This window comes from Danio rerio, chromosome 20 (genome assembly GCF_052040795.2).
Source record: "Danio rerio strain M-AB ecotype USA chromosome 20, GRCz13ab, whole genome shotgun sequence".
Lineage (NCBI taxonomy): Eukaryota > Metazoa > Chordata > Actinopteri > Cypriniformes > Danionidae > Danio > Danio rerio.
Window position 1 is genome coordinate 20,605,824 of NC_141040.1, and position 7,750 is coordinate 20,613,573.

The window sequence follows — 7,750 nt, forward strand, 5'->3', positions numbered from 1 at the left end:
AAAGATAATATATTGTTTATCAAGGCTTCATTTATTCATTTCTTGTCGGCTTAGTCATTTTATTAATCCGGGGTCGCCACAGCGGAATGAACCGCCAACTTTTCCAGCAAGTTTTTACACAGCGGATGCCCTTCCAGCCACAACCCATCTCTGGGAAACATCCACACACACTCATACACTACGGACAATTTAGCCTACCCAATTCACATGTACCGCATGTCTTTGGACTATGGGGGAAACCGAAAGACCCGGAGGAAACCCACGCGAAGGCAGGGGGAACATGCAAATTCCACACAGAAATGCCAACTGAGCCGAGATTCGAACCAGCGGCCCAGCAATTTTCTTGCTGTGAGGCGACAGCACTACCTACTGCGCCACAGCCTCGCCAAGGTGGCATTTAATACATGTAAAAAAAGAAAATTTGTAAATTGTTAAATATGTATGTATATATATATATATATATATATATATATATATATATATATATATATATATATATATATTTTTTTTTTTTTTTTTTATTACTGCTTTTCTATTTTATGTAGTTTCAAATGAAAATATTAATTATAAAAATAATAATTGTATTAATTAATATTAGAGTGATTTTTGAAGGATAATGTGACTAAAGAATGGCGTAAAGAAGTTGAAAATTGATCATTAAAATCACTTGAATAAATGATTAAATTAACTTCGAAAGTAACTTTGAATGGTTAATTTGTAGTGCTATAACAATTCACAATTTTACAATTTGTGCTGTGTTATTTTTTAAACAAATGCAGTCTTGGTGAGCAGGATAAGCTTATTTTAGAAACATTTAAAACTCTTCCTGACTTCAAACTTTTGATCTGTATTTTTTTTCCATTTTTTTACACAAATATGTTAAGCTGAATGATGGAAAATTTTATTCATACTTGAAATTGTGTATATTTGTGTATATTAGGCTATTCCATATATATATATATATATATATATATATATATATATATATATATATATATATATATATATATATATATATATATATATATATATATATATTATTAGTTTTGGTACCTCACTTACTGTCTAGTATCTCCCAGCAGCCATAGTACAATTTTTCACAACATTTTCACAACAATTCTAAGAAACAGCAGACTAATCCCCTCCGCCCTTTCTTGTCAATCAGGTCTATTCCTCATCTTCTTCTGGAGTACCAAAAGAGAAAGGCTCCACATCACTGATGACACAGGAAGGCAGGAATGCTCCTCAAATCCAACACAGAGGCACCTGGGCAAGAAGTGGTAAGAAAAAACACCTCTATTACACACTTCAAGCAGAGAAACCTTTAGAAGATGTTGACCACATTTGGATGGGATGCGCTTCTCCTTTTCAGAAAGATGAAACTGTTGATCCCTACAGCAGATGTAGTCGACGGTTCTTTTTAAAGCGCCGCAGTGGCGAACAAGAACGTGAAAACAGCTTCAGGGTGATAAAAAGAGCAGTTTTTCAGGAGTGGCAGAATTTACAGCACCACCACTCAGGAGTTTGGCACAGATCAGTACCAAACATCCGGACGATACCATAACAAGATATATGGCAATGGGACTCTACAGAAGTTCTTAAGGAGACAATGAAAAGCCTTTATATTTGAATCAGAAGATTTGCTTTTTACGTATTTAAAAAATAATGTTGTGCATATTGTGTCTGTTGCATAGTCAAGTTTGTTGTTTCAAATATAGACACACAGGTTACGCGCGCAAATTTAAAGTGACAGTCTCGACACACACAGTGTGACATGCTCACTTTTTCCAGATGCTTGTACAGCACTGAGAGTTGATTTTGGACAAGACCCAACCAATCAGCTCCATGCTTATTATACATATTTCAGTAATAATGGAAGACTAATTATCACAAAAAAATGTAGCGCACCAGGCCCTGATTGGGTAATCGGGAGGACCGGGAGAATTCCATGGTTGGCTGGTCTGTTTCTACAAAGTCTTCTCTACAATAATGCTTCCTGTATGGTTAAGATAGGAGGAGGTATTAGTCGTCCTATAACAATAAGAAGGGGAATAAGACAAGGCTGTCCCATTTCAGGACAGCTTTACTCTTTATGCATTGAACCTCTTTTATGTCATTTAAGAAAGCATTTAGCTGGTTTTAGTTTAACACCTTTTAATATTGAATCACCTTTGGTTGTTTCTGCTTATGCTGACGACATTAATATATTCATCACAAGTGATAATGACATTGTTGAAACTGTGAAAGTTTTAAATGTGTATGAAAAGGCTTCTTCATCGAAGGTTAACTGGGATAAAACTGAAACTTTAATAATAGGTCAATGGAGAGAGGAAAACATTCCCAAATTACCAAGTGGTTTGAAGTGGGGGAAGAATTGAATAAAATTTTTGGGTGTTTTTCTGGGCACAGAACAATTTCAAGTAAAAAATTGGGAAGGGATAATGGAGAAGATGTCTGTGAAATTTGCCAAATGGAAATGGTTAATCCCTCAGATGTCATATCGAAGACGGGTTTTAGTAGCAAACAATTTAGTTGCTTCTATGCTTTGGCATAAAGTTATGGTATTAAATCCACCTAAGTACTTGATTGAAAAGGTGCAGAAGGAAATTTTGAATTTTTTTTTGGTCAGGGCATCACTGGGTTAAAGCTGCTGTACTCTATATTCCAGTCTGTGAGGGAGGTCAAGGCCTTGTTGATTTATCTTCTAAATTAGCTGCTTTTAGATTAAAAACTGCACAAAGATTTTTATATGGAAATAGTTTGAGATGGCATGAAACCGCGAAATTGCTTTTACAGAAGGCAGGGAAGTTGGGGTATGATTAACAACTTTTTTTGCTAAATTCTGAAAAGATACATATTACAGATCTAACACCTTTTTATGATTCAGTATTGCAGGCGTGGCAAGTTTTAAAAGTGTCAAGAGATCCTAACACCTTTCTAGGAATGTGGATCTTTGAGGAGCCACTTTTTTATAATGATTTTTTGAGTGCAAAATCTTTAAATTCTGCTGGTATTCGTGTGGCATTAAGAGAGGCAGGCTGTACAAAGTTGGGTCATTTACTAAAAGCTATACAGTCTTCTATTAACGTTCTGAGTCAATTGGTGAAAATAAGATCAGAAAGATTAATAAAAAGAATTGTCGTAGAAGTGTATGAAGCTTTGCCAAACTTAATAAGGGATTTCATTGAGGATAATGATCTGATTAATCAGTGGGAAGATGGATATGAATATGTTTTTTTCTGGTGTAGATATTTCAGAGACAGTGAAAGATTGGACTTTTTCAGAAAATGATTTTATATCTTTTGGGGATGTGTCTTTTGTTACTTATGAAGAGTTGGACAAAAAAAAAAGCATACATGATATGTGTAAAAAGCAATCCATAGTAAATACTTTAAGGGAATGAAGGATTCAAAATGGTATGGTTTTATTGGTCCAGAAAATACAGTAAAAGGAAGATGGAGATCGTTGTATAAATTGCCAATAGATAAACGGACGGGGGATCTTCAGTGGAGAATAATTCACGGGGCTATAGCGACCAATAAACATGTTGCACATATTAATTCTAATCATGAAACAGAGTGTCCTTTTTTGTAATCAAATTGAAACATTAATGCATTTGTTTTGTGGGTGTGATAGATTGAAAGTGTTATTTGATCTATTGGATCTTTGGACTATGAAATGGGGAGATTGTTTTTCATTTCCCTTGTTCATTTTTGGGCCAAAATATTCTGCTAAGAAAAAACAAAAACATGTCTTGTTAAATTTTGTATTTGGAGTGGCTAAACTGTCGATATGGATTTCAAGGAAAAACAAGATTCAAAATAATGGATCAAAAGATGTTTTTAAAGTTCTTTTGGGAATGGTAGAAGCTCGATTAAAAATTGAGTATTCATTTTACAAAGTAACAAAAAATGTAAAGTCTTTTGTGGATAAATGGTCTGTTGAAAGTGTCTTGTGTATTGTTGATAGTGATGGAGAGTTGGTTTTATCTTTCTAAGTTTTTGAATACTGTTAAAACATTGATGATGTTGAAAAAGTGATAACTATTTTCTGAAATAAATGTAAGTTATCAATCTCTCTCTCTCTCTCTCTCTCTCTCTCTCTCTCTCTGCACGAGGTGAAGGAGTGGTGTGGGGTGTGAGAGCAACACGCTGAACTGGTTTCAGGGTTAATCTTTTTTGTTTTCTTTTGTTTTCTCCTTTTTTCCCCCCTTTATCCTTTTTTCTTCTTTTTTAGAAGATTTATTTTGTATTATTGATTCATTTGTTTGGTTTAAACTAATACCAGCGATCCCCTCTATGATAAGGGAAACCATGGCGTTTCTCTCAGGAGAGGGAACACCTGGTTTCTCTATCAAGAATGGATGTAAAGTTTATTCGGACCAAGTTTTTACGGTTGAAGAAGTGCTTTTGGCAATGGGAGAAATAGTTGAGCACGAAAATATAGTATCTGCCTCAAGAATGAATAAGGCTGTGGTAGTGTTTCTTAAAGATGAGAAACACGTTAATGATCTCGTGGAAAACGGAATTGTTGTTAACGACACGCTAGTACAAGTAGTGCCCTTGCGTACACCGGCTACTAAAGTAACAATCTCAAACGTGCCTCCATTCATTCCCAATGAGCAAATTCTTAAGGAGTTGAATCGTTTTGGTAAGTTTGCGGGTTCTGTCAAAATGGTTCCGTTTGGGTGCAAAAGCGTCGCTTTAAAACATGTGCTGTCTTTCCGTAGGCATGTATTCATGTTTTTAAATGCACAGTCTAAGACTTTAGACATTTCGTTCCGTATTCAACACGGGGACAGTTCTTATATGGTTTATGCAACAACAGAGAGTTTGCGGTGTTTCGAGTGCGGGGATTTGGGGCACAAAAAGCTCAAATGCACTCATAAGAAACAATTAGAAAATGAAAAAAATGACGGAATGAATGAAGAGCGCAATGATCAAAGCAACAGCAGTCAAAACAAAGAGAAGCGGCCTACAGCGGTGAAAGACGTAGTGATTCCGGGAAAAAAACAGAAAACAACCGGCATTAATGGTAACAGTTCAGGGATGCTAGATGAACCCAGCGTTGTTTCAGAAGTTGGTTTTACAACCGAGCAAAGTGCCGAAGGCTCAAGTTCAACGTTAGAGGTAAGTGCGTTTACTTCAACTCTGAGTGCTGGTGATAATGCTGTAAGCCCGTCTGTTTTGAAGGAAAATACGGCTATTGATAAGGAAAATGATGGTGTTGGTGGCAATGTAGTTTTAAAAGAGAGTTGTTTAGAGTCGGAGGTGATTGCAGAGAATGAAAATAGTGATGAAAATATGGAGGACTGCGATGATAACTGTTCAGAGTTTTCGGAAATTGAGTGTAGTCAGTCGTTGGATGATGTGTATTCGGTAGAAGAATTGAATGCTTTTTTAGATTCAACTAAAGGAAAAAAGACTGACATAGTTAAGCACTTTCCCGATAGCAATAAATTTATTAAATCGGTGCTGATTGCTCAGAAGAATGTGGGCTATGAGGTACTTTCAAAACAAAAACGATTCCGATTGAGTAAGTTTGTAACAACGTTACGCAAAGCTCAAGAAGAACAAGGAAGAGTGTCAAAACGAAAAAAGTAAATCACATGGGAGAGGGATCTATTTTTATTTTTGTTTTACTTACCTGTTATTTCCTGTTTTCCCTTTCTATCTTCCCTGCAATGCAGATTCTTAAAGTAGGATCATTAAACATAAATGGGATGAGGGATGGGAGTAAAAGAGCTTTACTTGTTGAATTTCTTAAACTTAAAGAAACTCATGTAACTTTTTTACAAGAAACTCATAGTGATCAAAAGAATGAATCTGAGATTAAGTTATGGTGGGAAGGAAAAACTGTATTTAGTCATGGTACAAATATCAGCGCAGGGGTAGCTATTTTGTTCTCAAAGTACTTAAATATAAATATTATATCAGAAGTAGAAATAGAGAAAGGACGTATTATGTTGGTAAAAGCTAAAGTAAACAATCAACTCTTTGAATTTATAAATATCTATGCTCCCAATAAATGCTCAGAAAAATTAGCAGTATTTAAGAAATTAAAAGATTTTTTAAATAGTTATACTTTGGAAGGATTTCTAATTGTGGGAGGAGATTGGAATTGCACTCTTAATTTTCTTTTAGATAGAAACAATCAAGAACCACATCCTGCATCGGCATCTTTTTTAAAAAGTTTCATAATTCAGAATGATTTGATAGATGTGTGGCGAGACCAAAATGCGGAAATAAAACACTATACATGGACTAAAATAAATCTGGGAATGATTAGTGTAGCAAGACTTGATCGGTTTTATGTAAAGTGTAGTGATAAAAACAGAGTAAGTGGGTGCAATATCTTTCCCTGTTGTTTATCAGACCATAATTTAATTACAGTCAGTATTGTTTTAACACAATCTAATTTTAAAAGCCCTTATTGGAAATTGAATACTGCTTTATTGAAAGAAAAACAGTTTTATGAAAAATTCAAATTATTTTGGGAGGAGTGGAGTTTTAGGAAAAAAGATTTTAAAAATTTATTACAATGGTGGGAGTTAGGAAAGATTCAAATAAAAATTTTCTGTCAACAATATACATGGTTTTCAACAAGAAAAATAAAACAAAAAATTTCGGAAATAGAGCATGAAATCTGTCATATTACGTCTGGCATGATACAGCATTCTGATTCATCTTCAGCAGTCTTTTTAAGTAAAAAAAATCAAGATTTAAAATCATTATTGCAAGTGCGGGCCAAAGGTGCTTTGATAAGATCTCGGTTTATGTCATTGCACGAGATGGATGCTCCTACTTCTTATTTTTTTAATTTAGAAAAAGTGTCAAAAAAACAAAATGAAATGTACTGTTTGAAGACCCCTGAAGGACTAAAGACTTTTGATACAGAAAAAATGAGAAAGATTGCAGTGGATTTTTATTCAGACTTGTACAAGAAGGAAGAAACTAATATTGAGTGCATGTCACAAATAATGGAAAAAATCCCTACTCTTACTGAAACACAGCGCAATTTTTTGGACAGTGCTATACCATATCAAGAATTAATGGATGCAGTAAAACAGATGAAGACGGGTCGAGCCCCGGGAATTGATGGACTGTCTATTGATTTTTACAAGTCTATGTGGAATATTATTGGAAATGATTTTTATGAAGTGATTCAAGAATGTTTTAAAGAAAAAAGTCTTCCTACAAGTTGTCAAAGAGCTGTCTTAACACTTTTGCCAAAAAAGGGGGATTTGAGTGATCTTAAAAACTGGAGGCCTGTGTCTGTTTTAACTACTGATTATAAGTTAATGGCCAAAGTGTTGGCTAATAGGTTAAAGACTGTACTTGGTGATTTAATACACCCAGATCAATCCTATTGTATCCCAGATAGAACAATTTATGACAACATTTTCATGGTAAGAGACATTTTAGATTATTCTAAACTAAATGATGTGAATGTTGGTTTTTTGTTTTTAGATCAAGAGAAAGCATTCGATAGAGTGGACCATGGTTTTTTATTTGAAACTATGAGAGCTTTTGGTTTTGGAAACGTTTTTATTTCTTGGATCAAACTTTTATACACAAATGCTTCATGTGTTTTAAAAATAGGTGGTAGCTTAAGTAAACCAGTAAGAATACTTAAAGGCATAAGACAAGGATGCCCTTTATCAGGCCAGCTTTATGCTTTGGCAGTAGAACCATTACTGTGTTTATTAAGAGATAATTTGTCTGATTTTAAACTTGATGATATATGCAAT